The following is a 16,374-nucleotide window of genomic DNA, read 5'->3' on the forward strand; positions in this document are numbered from 1 at the left end:
ACCAATAAAAAACCCTGACTCTTATAAACGTGACAGCATCATCATAGAGTTAGTTCTCATGCTTTCTCCACGTACCCCTGTTATGTTATGTTATGTTAATTAATTTGTAAAGCACATCTGTTACCCGAAGGTATGCTGGCGCTATCTGCTATTTCTAGCGGAAGTGGGTTGCTGGATCAAAGAGAGGTTCTAAAACAACAATGTTTTAAGCATTTTTCTGAAGGTGAGTAATTCAGTACAGATCCTCAGATGAACGGGGAGATGGTTCCAAAGTCTTGCTGCACCTACCACAAAGCTCTTACCACCCCACCAAGCCTTTTTCACTGGGGGTACTCTTGCTAATTTTTGAGCTGATGAGCACAGAGTTCTAGATGGTAAATACCATTAAAATTGGTCCTAAAGATAGTGTGGACCCTGATTATGAAGTGACCTGAAGACAAGGCACAAAGATTTAAAATGTATCCGTTGTCTCACCAGTGATGGGGGGAAATTAAGATAAGCCGGAAATCAGCCTGGCAGCTGTATTCTGCAGCAGCTGAAGCCTCCGCAACAGCCTCTCTTGGATGTTTAGATAGAGGCGGTTGCAATAATCAAGTCTTGACATGACAAGTGCCATGACCACCGTCTCCCGACTCTCCTTGGGCAAGAAAGGGAGAATTTTCTTAGTGGTTCTAATGGTGAACATCGTAGAAGAAACCACAGCATTAATTTGTTCCCTCATATCAAGTCTCTCATCCAGATAAACACCCAGGTTTTTCACCTGTGTGGAGGGAACAGGTAGAGGTCCCAGGGAGTCTGGCCAGCATTTTGGGGTCCAAATATTAATGTCATTACCAAATAGGATGACCTCAGTCTTGTCTGAGTTTAATTTCAGACAATTACTGGCCATCCAGTATCCAACTGCTTCCATACAATCCTGTAACTTGTGGCTAACCGCCCCTTCTAGTCCGGGAAGGAGGGATACCACTATCTGTGTATCATCCGCATGAGATGTAAGCTGGAACCCGTAAGATCTTATCAATGGGGCCAGAGATGATACATACACATTGAATAAAGTTGGACTTAGTGATGAGCCCTGAAGGACCCCACAAGGCAGATGAAAAGGAGTAGAGCAGAAGTTTCCAAGGGCTACTATCTTCCTACGCGCAGCAAGGAAAGATTTTAAAACCTTCCAGGCAGAATTTTTTACTCCACACGCTGACAAACGGTCCATCAACAGAGCGTGATGGACAGTGCCGAACGCTGCAGAGAGGTCAAGCATAATCATTGCTGCTTTATCCCCCTGATCTAGCGTTTTCTTAATCTCATCAGTAGATTTTATGAGAGCAGTTTCTGTACTATGACCCTCCCGAAAGCCATATTGTGTACAGTCAAGTACCTCAGCCTCATACAGGTAGCTGCTCAGATGTCTATTTATCCATTTTTCCAGCATTTGTGCTGGGAAAGGTAGGCGAGGGATAGGCCTGAAGTTACGGACATCTGTAGAATCCAAATTTGTTTTTTTTAGCAGCGGAATCAAGGAAGCCGTCTTCCTATATACTGGGAAACTGCCCTCCCCCAGTACCCTATTAAAAGGGGGAGTCAATGCTGATGTAATTACATGAGGAATCAGTTTGGCTATTTTTACAGGACAGGGGTCATAAGGAGAGCCAGATTTCAAATTTTGCAAAAGTGTAGCCGTATCAGTGTTAGCCATAGCAGGGAATTCCATTAATGCATGTTGTGTTTGCGGGGTTAGATTTATGTCCCTATCTAATTCATAAGAGAGACCATTGTTGGCATTAATGAAAGTTGAAAAAATAACTTTGACTTTGTCTACGAAATGCTTAGCAATTTTGTCACATAGTTCCTGACTCTCTACTACTATTGACGAATGAGGATTGGCCAGTTGACAGACAATTCTAAAGAGTTCCTTTGCTGAGTTTTCAGCTAATTTAATTTGGCTCGCTAAGTGCTCTTGCTTAGCTGTAAGCAACAATTGCTTATATGCCCGTAAACTATCTTTATGTTTAATTTTGTCCTCAGCCTTATAGCCCTTCCTCCATTCCCATTCAGAGTATTTGCAAATGCATTTCCGAGCCTTTAAATTAGGGGTATACCAAGGGGCAGAAGGGTAGGTCCTTTTACTGTCAAAACGCTTTTTGGGGGCGAGCTTATCACAAGCTTCATTTATCCAATCATTAAAACTAGTGATAGCTGTATCCATTTCGCCCCCTAGAGAAGGAAAGGTAGATTCCAGGAGGTCTGACAGTTTCTTAGCTTCAATCTTATTCCATGCGCATGAACAGCTAGTTTTTGTGGCTGCTTTCGCCTTATTCTGATTCTCTACGCAGGCTGTCTCAAATAGAATGGCCGAATGATCTGACCAAACTACCGGGTACACATCCATCACCGATAGCGGTGGGTAGTTTGAAAAAATCCCATCAAGCATATGTCCCGCTGTGTGGGTGGCTCCTTTAACTATTTGTAGAAGGTCAAGTCCATTCATGAGATCAAGTAGTTCCTATCTGAATCTACAGGGTCTTCCAGATGGAAGTTAAAGTCCCCCAATATGGAGAAGGATCTGTCGCTTATACCTTCCTCCATCAGATTACACACTAAGTCGGTAAAGGGTTTCCGCGGTCCTGGTGGCCGATATAGCAAAACTCCCCTAAAACTTTCCTTATGTGGGAGGAAGAGGGGGAAGCTCAAGGCTTCACATCCCCCATTAGTGATTATTTTGAACACAGTTTTAATGGAGTAATGATAGATTACTGCCAGCCCCCCTCCTTTCTTACCCTGCCTGTTGACAGTATGACATAGGAAGCCAGGTGGTGATGCCTCTACTATGTCGGGTCCGGATGCATCATCCGTCCAGGCTTCGGTAATAAATGCCAATTTAGCCCCTAGATCTTCAATCAGGGCAGTGCATTCCGTCCTATGTTTAACCAAAGATCGAGCATTTAAAAGAATCCCTTTTATGCTCTGTGGAGGGTTGTTCCTCCGAACACCTGTTTCCTTCAGTGTCCTATTCCTTACTCTACTAAACATGGGCTTTGGGAGGGTGATGTTACAATGAGGGCAAAACGTTGGGTTGTCTGTCGAATTTTCATATAAAGAAAATCAAGGGCACTCTAGACTCCTACCCACGTTATTCAGTCGTAGTAGCTCACTTCTAGTATAGGCAATGATAGATCGATTATCTGAGCAGGAAGTAGCAGGGGTCGTGGCCCTCGGCCCGGTCCAGGCGCAGACGGGCGCAGACGGGCTTGCCTTTGGCGCGCCCGGTGCGCGCTTGGTTCATAATTCTTTTATGGAGTATCCGGGCAAGCAACTAGAGTGCTGCCGCCCGAGCCTCCCCAAGATGGCGGCCTGCTATGCCCAGGACCAATACATCGTGACCGGCAATGCCCCGAAATCCGCCGTCACTGATCGGTCCTCCTTCAGGTAAGCCCTCCGTTAAAATGGACAGTAGTTTAAAATGAAATAGCAGCAATAATATTTAAAATTACAAAAGTGCAGCATGACCTAGGAAATCTCCCGGCTAAGCCTCAGTAGCGAGCAATGGATGATCAAAGTGCAAAGTGCAGCGTACAATTTTAAAAACATCCCGGCTGAGCCTCAGGAGTAAGCAGAGACCGCACATTGTAACCCTGCCTCTTTTATGGAGTATCCGGGCTAGCAACTAGAGTGCTGCCGCTTGAGCCTCCCCAAGATGGCGGCCCGCTATGCCCAGGACCAATACATCGTGACCGGCAATGCCCCGAAATCTGCCGTCACTGATCGGTCCTCCTTCAGGTAAGCCCTCCGTTAAAATGGACAGTAGTTTAAAATGAAATAGCAGCAATAATATTTAAAATTACAAAAGTGCAGTATAGGAAATCTTCTGGCTGAGCCTCAGGAGCGAGCAATGGATGATCAAAGTGCAAAGTGCAGCGTACAATTTTTAAAAAAAACTCCCGGCTGAGCCTCAGGAGTACCCCTGGTCAGTGCAGTAGTGATCAGTGATACAGGGGTTGCTAGAAAGTGAAAAATAGCGATTTAAAAATACTCGTACAGCCAGATAGATGATTTAATGGGTCTGGATTTGAGATATTTGGTCAAAATTAGATGCAGTGCATGATGGGATTTATTAGGAATCTCCCGATGGTGAATTTTCAGGGATTTGTTTGAAACTGGATATATTAATCTGTTTCCGGGCAACCGGGCCCCCAGAGGAAGAGTCAGCACAAGCAGTGCTGCAGCACAGCCGAAGCAGGAGAAAGACTCCTTGGCTGCCCGTGATGCCCGCGTGTTAAAACTTAAGGTAACTATGGACCTTACCTGAAACAGATTAATATATCTAGTTTCGAACAAACAGTGACTGGGGGCTATATTGCAATTTTAAATCCACCAGGGGCATATCTCAGGGTATGTGCTGGTCAGTGGCTGAGTGCAAATTGTTATTCTAACTTCCCTGGGTGCTTACCTCAGGGCAGGTGCTGGACTGTGACTGGTGAAAAAATTGCTATTCTAACACCACTGGGGTAATACCTCAGGACAGGTGCTGGACAGTGACTACGGGGGACAGAATTACTAAACTAACTCCATGGGGGGCAAACCTCAGGGCAGGTGATGGACAGGGACAGGGAGACAAAATTACTAAACTAACTCCGCTGTGTACTTACCTTAGGACAGGTGCCGGACATTGACTACATGGCAAAATTAGTAGTTTAACTCCACCTGTTGCTTACCTCAGGAAAAACACTGAACAGTGACAGGGAGGGTGAAATAAAACCTAAAATCCAATATATTATTTTCCTGTTTTTTTATGCTGTTAAACATATACAAAAACCAACGAAAACATTGACAATACATTGAACTAGAGAAAACATTTGTCACTAAAATCTCAGTTTTTGAAGTAAGGAAAGTAAAAACAATTTCAAAATGTAAGAAAACAAATAATATATTTAATCTTTCTCACTGTAAACAGATCATAAGGGAATTTGAAACCATCCAGGAAAAAACACTTGCTAGGCCAAGGTCCAACTATCAGATCCTTCCCTCAAAAGCCACAACAGACCAATCTTCAGGTAAAGAAACTACTCCTAACTTAACTAGGATTTTATTTTTAGGTAAAATAGGTAACGAACAATATAACCTCACAATTCAATAAGGCATCTTATCTGTTTTCTTTCTCCAAAGAGAGCCAAAAATAACAATTAAAGTTTCCCTTCTCTTAGCAGACACAAAAACAAAGGATACAAATTAAAGCAGTACAGTAAACATACAATCTTATACTTTTTTCTATTTATTTTTATTAATGAACCAGCAATAATGGTAACAGGTCAGTAAGCATATTTTGTAATGTCTAGAAGAGGCAATAGGCCCTTAAAGTATTGTGGCTACATTTATTGTAAGAATAGGTTAACTGAGCTCAGGAGTCATTGGAGGTGTGTGCAGTATTTCGCAGCCCATTGCATAGGCAGAGCGGGTACTCTGGGTGACACTGTTGAAAATATCTGAGAGCACAACCACTCTGCCTCTGCAATGGAGATGGAAGAACGGGAAAACATTTGGCCGGTGCGGAGTTTGCAGAGTTTAATTCTGATGAAGTACGTGGAATCACTGGAAAACTCTGCGCAATTCCGCAGAGTTGCGCAAGCATGCAGAGTCAGTGACTCAGCTCATACTCTCTTAAATACTAAGGAAGGTTGAGAAGAAGCAGGCACCGGCGCATCAATGTGCCAAGTAGGAGGAATTTCACCAGAAGTGAAAATGAAAGATTTCAAGATGGTACATTTACAAAGTGTTGTCAATCAAGTAATTTAAATGTAACTTGCAAACAGACTTCAGCACTCTTGCCACAAATGTCCTCACTGTCAACATTTCCAGCAGGTCCTTGCTTGATATAGTTCCTCCGAAAACGAGAACCGGGTAAGCCCAGGGTCCAAAGTGCAGCAAAGATGAGAACGCTGCAGCAGTCATGTTGGTCAAATTATTACCCTTGCCTTTTCCATGACAATTCTTTAGAAATGCACTATGCATGTAACATATCTACACATCAAAGGTGGTAAAGTCAGTAAACAAAAATGTTTTGTTGCACCTTCACCCCCTCTCTACATTCCCCGGCCCTTCCCTCTACTACAAGTACTCTCAGGTCCCTTACCAATTGGTGGAGCACCTTCCACTCAGGATCACCTTGGCTGAGCAGAGTGTACTGCCCATGCTAATAAAAAACATATAACAAATTAAACTGCTTGCATCCATCCCCAATGAGCCCTGAGGCTCAGTTTTGAAGGAAGCATCCTCATACATTTCTATGCATGTAGCAAGTAGTATGCCCATAATATCCAATCTTAGGAGAATGATACAGAGGCAAAAACAGGCAAGTAATTCCCAACGACAAACCAATTCAGACATTAACATCCCCCCTGAACTAACTATTACTTTTACTAATGAACCTTTCATTTTGCATGACAATGAAAATCCTCCAAAAAGAATACTATTATTTATTACAGACCATAACCTTGTAAACCTTCAGAAAAGTGATATTTGGATGATGGATGGGACTTTTGAGTCCACACCTGATCTATTCACCCAAATATACCCCGTTCATGCTAACATAATACTACAGTCCTATTAGTGCAGAGCTTACTCCCTGACAAGCAATCCTCAATGTACACTGATGCCCTGATTATGATGTCTGGCAGTCGGATCACCAAAAGGCCGTTGGTGGTGCCCCGACTACCAATATCCCTTTGGTCCAACCAATGTATTATATTACCGACAGTGTGGCGGTTGGAGCAGTGTCCTACCATGGTGGTGGTGCAGAGACAGGCACCACCATAGGATTATGATATCCTTTTCTGACTGCCTATTCATGGCAGGAACCCCAACATGAAAAGGTTATCGGAAAAGGATATGAGGGGGGTCCACACAGGGCCCCTGACATCATAGGCCACTGAAAAGTGGTTCTGGGGCACAGGTAGTGCAGGCATTCATCTCTGTGCACCGTGTGTCATTCATGACATGGTGCATGGCACACGGTGCATGAATGTGGAGAAAGTGGTGCACCACTGTGCCATCTGCTGTAGTCCTTCTGAATGGCTGAGCCATGTCACTGCAGTGAGACCGCCGACTTTCTGACCGCCAGCCCAATGGTCATATCCTAATATGGCAGACTGAATGCATGTTGGTCAATCTACCGACCGCAATGATGCTCTGACTTTTTAACATTGATTAAAACCAAAACATTGAATAAAAGCCTTAGGAAAGTGATAATTGACTTTGAATTGATGATTAACACCATTTGCAACATTTACCCTACCACCCAAATTCAAGGATGTTTTTTTCACTTTTCTCAGGCATATTGGCGAAAAATAAAAAAAACATCCTTAGTTTAGGATTACATGTCAAACAGTAAATAGCAATTTGAATTGAGAAATCTAACAGTGTTATGCTTTGTTCCTCCTCAGCGTGTGAATGAGTTCTACACTTCAATTACTGAATCTGACTACTTTACCCAAAACGAGGACAAATTGGCCCCACTACTAAATAATTTTGAGGACACATGGATTGGCCTTCTAAGCAGGTCTGGACACCGAGCAAGCCAAGGCTCCCCATTGACTAGTTGAACTGTTATACAACCTGCTTAGAGGGAGGAGCAAAGACTAGTAATCCCATTGAGGGATGGCACAACTCCTTCAATAAATCTACTGGCAGGCCTCACCCAAACCTGTAAAATTTCTTAAAAATTTTGAAGAAGGAACAAAAGGTCTTATTACTATAGTGGGTGGTCGGACTGTCGTCCGCTATTGCATCAGTCAGGAGACCAACTAACAGATAGGCAGCGGTCTGATTGCCCAATTATGATGCGACCGCCAAATCGCAGTCAAAAAAGTTCTTTTTAACATGGCAGAGTTGTAAAGAGCACTTTGTGCATATCCAGGCATTGTGTGCTGTGCACCATGTGATGCATAGCACACGGTGCAAGGATTTGTATTGGGGCCCTTCATGTGCCCACAGTGCCGCTTTGCAGTGGACCTCGAGGGACTGGGTCCTGTATGGGGCCCCTAACATCTCTATCTGACAATCTTTTCATGGCAGTGGTACTGTCATGTAAAGGCTGCCAGAAAAGAACATCATTATTCCGACGGCGGTGCCTGACTCAGCACCTTTCTCATTAGGGATTGTGTTTCTGACTAACGCCCCATTGGGATTTGTAGAAACTGTCGGTGGCCGTGATCTGTCCCCAGTCCAATAAGTGTCCAACCATCTGCGTCATAATGCCGCCAACAGACCTTAGAGCTGACTGTCGGGAGGTCTGCCACTGACGGCCTTTTCGTGGCGGTCCTCCCGACATCGTGATTAGGCCCATAGTTTCCAAGAAATGTTAATTGCATGATCTCTAACAGGCAGTCTGAACCACCCGGGTTTCCCAAAAAAGTAAAGAGATGTCCAAGAGACTATTGGCTAAAATCAAGGCATTTTCATTGATGGGTGCTTCAGACTACCTCAACGACATTGCCTACATTCTACACTTCCAACATACACTAACAACCTCTAATATTACTTGCCTGTTTTAAATATGCTGTAATTTATTTGGCATTTGTTAACCCCTTCGCTGCTGATGACGAGCTCAGCTCGTCATCAGCCACGGTGGTCGTGTGCGGATGATGAGCTGAGCTCGTCATGTAATGCGGATTTTAGAAAAAAGCCGCACAGCGCAAAAATAACCGCCGCACGCATGTGGTTAAAGAATTTTTTACACATGAAAGGATTTTTAGGATTCCTACCTGTATATGTGATCTCTCTTCAACTCTAGGTAGCTTTTTCAAACCACAGGTCACCAGGAGTCTTCTGTACTCCATTAATCAAAACAGGGTATCCAACATCCAAGGAAAAGATCAAATCCCCAAAAAGGTATTTTATGAAAAATCACAGTTAAAAGTATGGGACTCGGTGCCTCTTTGATTTTCAGCAAATGCTTATGAATAAGGAGCTGGGAGCTCCGAAACTCGTCAGGTGAGGGAAGGAATCAGTGCTAAAAATGGTTTTGAAAATAAAGGACTTGGATGAATTATCTGTTGTTGAGTGCATCCCCATCTCAGGGCAAGTTGGAAACATATATATATATATTTTAAAACATATATATATGTATATATACATATATAAATATATATATTACCTACTGGCGGTCGCCAGTAGGTAGTTATAGTTAGTACCTTGTTTCTATTCAAAAAGCGTGTTTTCTTTTCCCAATAATTTTGGCGCCGGTTGACGAATCTTCGCACAATTTTTCAAAACTTATGGCCCGCTCTGGTCCGCTCCTATCTTGAAAGCTTCGGGGTGATTCGGCAAGTGGGGGCCGATAAAAAAGGGGGGTCCCAAAATGTATTTTTCTCCATGTTAATTCCCATAGGAAACTTTAGACACGGCTACAGCCAGAACTGCTAAACGGAACTACACCAAATTTGGCACAAAGGTATCCCTTGTTTCAGAAAGAACTCTTTTTATTAAATGGTGTAAATCCGTTCAGTAGTTCATGAGAAATTCAAGAAAAAGAGGGGGAAAAAATCAATTTCCTATTGGAAACTTTAGACACAGCTACAGCTCGAACTGCTGAACAGAATTACACCAGATTTGGCAAAAGGTAGTGCTTGGTTCTGAAAGCACTCTTTTTCTTAAATGATGTAAATCTGTTCAGTAGTTGCTGAGAAAATAAAAATATTAAAGTTTTGATATATAGAGGAACAAAGGATCCGCACACCCTGCAGATCACGAGATGCATTCTGATTTGGCTGTCAACACTTCAAACCAGGAAGTGCTGGCAGTTATCTTGTGCCTCGGTAGAACTGAGGCACAAGAAAGCAGTGAAACAAACATGCAAAACAAGAAAAGAGGGCAGGATAGCAACACCCTGACCCCCTAGGCCCGCTCAGGAGGACCCACCAGGACCCCCAGGGCCCAAAAAAAGCATTAAAAAAATTAAAAATTGGGTGAAATGCACGCAGGGGCAGCTAATCCCGGCAATTCTTTTTAAAAAAAAGAAGCGTGGGCTCCTGATCTTCATTTAATTGAGGCCACTGGGTGGGCCAGGCCCTGGGGGCAGTGAACAAAATGTTTGGGGGGCCCAATCCCCCCACACTGCTCCGGGGACTGCCACCTCCCCTCAACTGCGTGCCCCCTCAACTATTTACTCAAGCCACCTCCGGGGCTTGAGTAAATAGTTGGGGGGCACGCAGCCCTTCAAGCCCAGGGGACCCCCACCCTGGAGCTTTCATTATTAATTTTGTGGGGTGCACACTGCCCCCAGCTGCCCCGGGGAACGCCACCACAGGGCTTTTTTTCAATTAAAACACCTGTGTGGGGGCTCGCCCCCCACACACCCCGGGGACCAACACCCCCCCCCGGGCAATGATATTTAAATGTGGGGATCCGTAACGGACCCCCGAGTCCCAGGAACCACCACCCCCTGGGGCTTTGTCAATGTTGGGATGGGGCCCCCTTCCTGGAGCCAGTGATGGCCCTGGGAACAACCACCCCCCAGGGCAGGCTCCTGCAGTGACCCTGGGTGCCCACCCTGGGACACTGCTGTTTGCAATAACAGGGCTGGAGCCTCGCGGCTCCCGTCCTGTCATTGGAAACTGCCTCAATGAAGCAAAGCAGATTGCTTTTCCACACGGGAAGCTGCAGGTTAGCAGCTCCCCATGTGGAAAAGCAATGCCCGCTCCCGCAGGATGCGGGGTACCGGCGGGGCCATGGGGGCATTGGAGCTCCCCCCACGGACCCCAAAGGGCTAGTCCCGGGGGATGGGGTCCCTGGGGCTAGAAGTGGCCCTGGAGGTGGCCACGTGGTCCCCCTCCGAATAAAAAAAAAAAAGCAATGGCCAGGCCCCAGGGGATGGGTTCCCGGGGGCCAGAAGTGGACTCCCTCCCCAGTAAAAAATAAAAAATAAAATGAGGCAGAGCCCCAGAGGATGGGGTCCCTGGCGCTAAAAGAAGCCTCGGGAGAGGAGCCACGCAGCCCCCCTCCTTTGTGAAATCTTTTGTTTTTCATTAAAAAAAATATATCTATATATATTCGCTGAAAAAAACATAGGTTTCGCACATGTTATAGTCAGCTGGACATTTCACTGATACAAAACCATTGAAATTTCCCCATTATAGTTAGTTCAGCTAACTATGACTCGCGCGCCCGCAATACACTGCTGATGACGTCACATATTACATCACTCATGACATGGTCAGTGACATCACTCATTACATCACTGATGACATCACTGATTACATCACTGATGACATCATCCAGTGAATATGTGTTTTTCTGAAATTTAAATATGTTTTATATATGTATATCTCAAGGTCGATTGATGAATAAATGTGTATAAAAGTGTCTAAATGGATGAATTTTTTGTAAAATTGATTGTATAACTGACTGATTAATTGTACCTTAGTGAATACATGGGTTAGTGAGTAATGTTTAAATATGTAAATATCTGTATCAGTCTCACACTTTGTGAATAAGTGGCTGCATGGGTTGGTGAGTAGCTACATGAGTGTCTATATAGGTTATTAGTTGTTTTTTTGAGTATCAGTATGTGTATCTGACTGTCTGTATGGTTCGGTGGGGGATATTACTTTGCGCATAGATGCATGAATGAGGGACTCACTGTTTGTATGTGTTTTGAAGACAGCATGTGTGCAGGACTGTATGGGTGGATGAGTGTGTGTATAGGTGTGTTAGTGAGTGAATGACTGTCTCAATAGTGTCTTTATGAGTAAGTGCATATGTTTTAAACTACTATATGTGAGTATTGGTGTATATAAGTGAGTATATATGAGAGTGAGGGATTGGAAGAGTTCCTGTATAACTAAGTATGTGTTTCTAAAAGTGATCGTTTAAGAGAGTAAGTATGTGTACGTTTCTGTAGAAGTAAGTGCACTGGTGTGTGTATAGCTGTATATGCAAGTAAATGGATGTTTGATAGTGTATTTGCATGTGTGAGTATGTGTGTGAGTAACTCTATGTATGAGTGTAGGTGTGTAACAGGATGTATAGGTGTATGAGTACATATGATGACTGAGTACACGTATGAGTGACTATATAGAACTGTTGGTGAATGAGTGGATGTGTATATAGATTTTGGTTTTACTGAATAGGTTGTTCTAACTGGAATTGATATCTCCATTATTTTGAAAATTTTAGTTTCTCTTTTTCAATTTGTGTGTATCAAAGGTTATATTACGCTGAGAGAAGGTCTGACCATTTTCACTAGGATGATGTCATCCGTGATGTCATCAGTGATGTAATTTGAGATGTCATCAGTGATGTTGTGAGTGCTGTCACTGTCCATGTCATGAGTGATGTAATATGTGACGTCATCAGCAGTGCATTGCGGGCGCGCGAGCTATAGTTAGCTGAACTAACTATAACGGGGGAATTGCAATGGTTTTGTATAAGTGAAATGTCCAGCTAACTATAATGTGTGAAACCTATGGTTTTTCCGGTGAATTTCTAAGGTTTTTTAAATGCTAATTCCTAACTATAACATGGCTGAAACCTATGTTTTTTTCAGTGAATTTCAAAGGTTTTTTAAATGCTAATTCCTAACTATAACGTGGCTGAAACCTATGGTTTTTTCAGTGAATTTCAAAGGTTTTGTAAATGATAAGTTTTTAAATGTATTATTTGTTATTTTTTTTATACTAATTCACTACATTGTTTTAAAGTATTTATTTTCAGATATTTTATTTTTAAAATTACATTACATATTTTTAATATAAATTGAAAACATTTTTTTTAAAATATTGAAATTGTAATATTTACTTATTTTATTTTATATTTTTTTAATGTATATATATTTTATATAGCAGGCAATGATATCCTATGGAAGGAAATTCAAGTTACTGGTAAGTACAGTTAAATTTACTTTTCAGGAACAGTAGTGAGCCCAAAGATGCAGCACTGAGGTCTCTCCTGATAACAGGTGAGTAAATCGGAATTTGTAGTATGGCTGATTTTAGAGGAATTGTTTAAACTTCCAAAACTACATACCTAGAAAAATTTCCAAGTGAAACAGTCAATGTTAGCCTAGAAAGGAAATTCAAGTTACTGTAAATACGATTAGAATTACTTTTCAGGATCATTAGTGGGCTGAAAGATGCAGCACTTAGGTCTCTCCTGATAACAGGTGAGTAAATTGGATTTCGTAGTTCGGCTGATTTTGAGGAATTTTTTTAAAGTTCCAAAACTCCACACTTAGAAGAATTTCAAGGTGAAACCAGTCAATTTTAGCCTATGGAAGGAAATTCAAGTTACTATAAGTATGGTTAGAATTACTTTTTAGAATCAGTAGTGGGCTAAAAGATGCAGCACTGAGGTCTCTCCTGATAACCGGTTAGTAAATCAGAATTCATAGTTCATCTGATTTTAGAGTAATATTTGTACGTTTCAAAAATAGATACTTAGAAACTTTTCTGGTGAAATCCACACAATAGATTCCTATGGAAAGAAAAACAAGTTACTGGTAAGTACGCTCAGATTTACTTTTCAGGGTCCATACTGGGCTCAAAGATGCAGCACTGAAGTCTCTCGTGATAACAGGTGAGTAAATCGGAATTCGTAGTTCCGCTGATTTTAGAGGAATATTGTGCTCAATAGTGAAGGAAGGGAGTGGGGCCTGAGGTGACATTTGTGCAAACACGCCCTGTGGCGCCTTTTAGATTGGGGAATTATTTCCTCTTTAATTCTGAGGTCCCCTGTAAGCCAACTTGCCCACCAGGTACCTCCAGTATGCGCCAGGGAGCTGTGTTGCAGAGAGGTGTTCAGAGGGCACGCCCCCTTTTTACAACACTCTGCAACGCAGCTCAGTGGAGGTACCTGTTGGACTAGTTGGCCCCTAGGGGATCTCTGGATTGAAGAGGAATTTATTCCCCAACTTGAAACGCGCCACAGGTCATGCTTGCACACATATCACCTCAAGCCCCGCACCCTACCTTCACCACTGTGCAAACACGCCCCGTAGCGCGTTCTAAGTTGGAGGATTAAGTTCCCTTGCATACCGGGGTCCCTGGAGGCCAACTAGCCCACCAGGAACCTCCAGTATGCGCCCGGGGGCTGCGTTGCAGAGAGGTGTAAAAAGGGGCGTGGCCTCATTACACCTCTCTGCAATGCAGCCACCTGGCACATTTGCAGAGGGGGAACTAATTCCCCTTTCATTCTGGGGGTCCCTGGGGGCCAACTAGCCCACCAGGAACCTCCAGTATGCGCCAAGGGGCTGCGTTGCACAGAGGTGTAATGAGGCCCCGCCCCTTTTTACACCTCTCTGCAAGGCAGCCTCCTGGCGCGTTTGCAAAGGGGGAACTGATTCCCCTTTCATACTGGGGGTCCCTGGGAGCCAACTAGCCCACCAGGAACCTCCAGTATGCACCAAGGGGCTGCATTGCAGAGGGGTGTAATAAGGGCACCCCCCTTTTTACACCTCTCTGCAAGGCAGCCTCCTGGCGCGTTTGAAAAGGGGGAACTAATTCCCCTTGCATACTGGTGGTCCCTGGGGGCCAACTATCCCACCAGGAACCTCCAGTATGCGCCAGGGGGCTGCGTTCCAGAGAGGTGTAAGGAGGGCCAACCCCTTTTTACACCTCTCTGCAAGTCAGCCCCCTGGTGCATTTGCAGAGGAGGAACTAATTCCCCTAGCATACTGGTGGTCCCTGGGGGCCAACAAGCCCAGCAGGAACCTCCAGTATGCACCAGGGGGCTGCGTTTCAGAGAGGTGTTCTGAGGCTACACCCCTTTTCACACCTCTCTGCAACGCTGCCCCCCTGGCGCGTTTACAGAGGGGGAACTAAGTTCCCTTGCATATTGGGGGTCCCTGGAGGCCAACTAGCCCACCAAGAACCTCCAGTATGTGCCAGGGAGCTGCATTGCAGAGAGGTGTAATGAGGCAACGCCCCTTTTTACAACACTCTGCAAAGCAGCTCCGTGGCGCTTACTGGAGGTACCTGGTGAGCTAGTTGGCCCCCAGGGACCCCCAGTATTTAAGGGAAATTACTTCCCCCTCTTCAAAAGCGCCATGGTGATGCATTTGCAGAGTGGTGCAGGGAGGGGGCAGGGCTTGAGGTGATGGATTGCACCACTCTGCAAACTCGCCCCCTGGCGTGTTTGCAGAGGGGGAACTAATTTCCCTTGAATATTGGGGGTCCCTGGAGGCCAACTAGCCCATCAGGAACCTCCAGTATGCCCCAGGGGGATGCGTTGCAGAGAGGTGTAAAAAGAGGCATGGCCTCTTTACACATCTCTGCAAGGCAGCCCCCTGGCGCATACTGGAGGTTCCTGGTGGGCTACTAGGCCCCCAGGGATCCCCAGTATTCAAGGGGAATTTCCCCCTCTGCAAACACGCCAGGAGGCGCATTTGCAGAGTGGTGCCTGAATTTTTTTGGGGGGATCGGTAGGGTACGCGTACTCTGCGCGTATCCCGGGATTTAAAAAAAGCAAAACATTTTTGGGGCCTTGGGTGTCAGGAACCTCCAGTATGCGCCAGGGGGCTGCCTTGCAGGGAGGTGTAAAAAAGGGGCGTGTGAGATGTGTAAAGAGGCCATGCCTCTTTACACATCTCTCTAAGGCAGCCCCCTGGCGCGTTTGCAGAGGAGGAACTAATTCCCCTTTAATACTGGGGTCCCTGGGGACCAACTAGCCCACCAGGAACCTCCAGTATGCACCAGGGGGCTGCCTTGCAGAGAGTTGTAAAAAGGGGCATGGCCTCTTTACACATCTCTCTAAGGCAGCCCCCTGGCGCGTTCGCAGAGGGGGAACTAATTCCCCTTGAATACTGGGGGTCCCTGGGGACCAACTAGCCCACCAGGAACCTCCAGTATGCGCCAGGGGTCTGTGTTGCAGAGAGGTGTAAAAAAGGGTGTGGCCTCTTTACACGTCTCTGCAAGACAGCTCCCTGGCGTGTTTTGCAGAGGGGGAACTAATTCCCCTTAAATACTGGGCGTCTCTGGGTGCCAACTAGCCCACAAGGAAACTCCAGTGTGAGCCAGGGTGCTGCATTGCAGAGAGGTTTTAAAAAGGGGTGTGGCCTCTTTACACATCTCTGCAAGGCAGCCCCCCGGCACATTTGCAGAGGGGGAACTAATTCCCCTTTAATACTGGGGGTCCCTGGGGGCCAACTAGCCCACCAGGAACTTCCGGTATGCACCAGGGGGCTGCCTTGTAGAGAGGTTTAAAAGGGGCGTGGCCTCTTTACACGTCTCTGCAAGGCAGCCCCCTGGCGCATTTGCAGAGGAGGAACTAATTCCCCTTTGAAACTGAGGGTCCCTGGAGGCCAACTAGCCCACCAGGAACCTCCAGTATGCGCCAGGGGGCTGCATTGCAGAGAGATGTAAAAAGGGGTTGTGGCCTCTTTACAGT

Source organism: Lissotriton vulgaris, chromosome 10, assembly GCF_964263255.1.
Source record: "Lissotriton vulgaris chromosome 10, aLisVul1.2, whole genome shotgun sequence".
NCBI lineage: Eukaryota > Metazoa > Chordata > Amphibia > Caudata > Salamandridae > Lissotriton > Lissotriton vulgaris.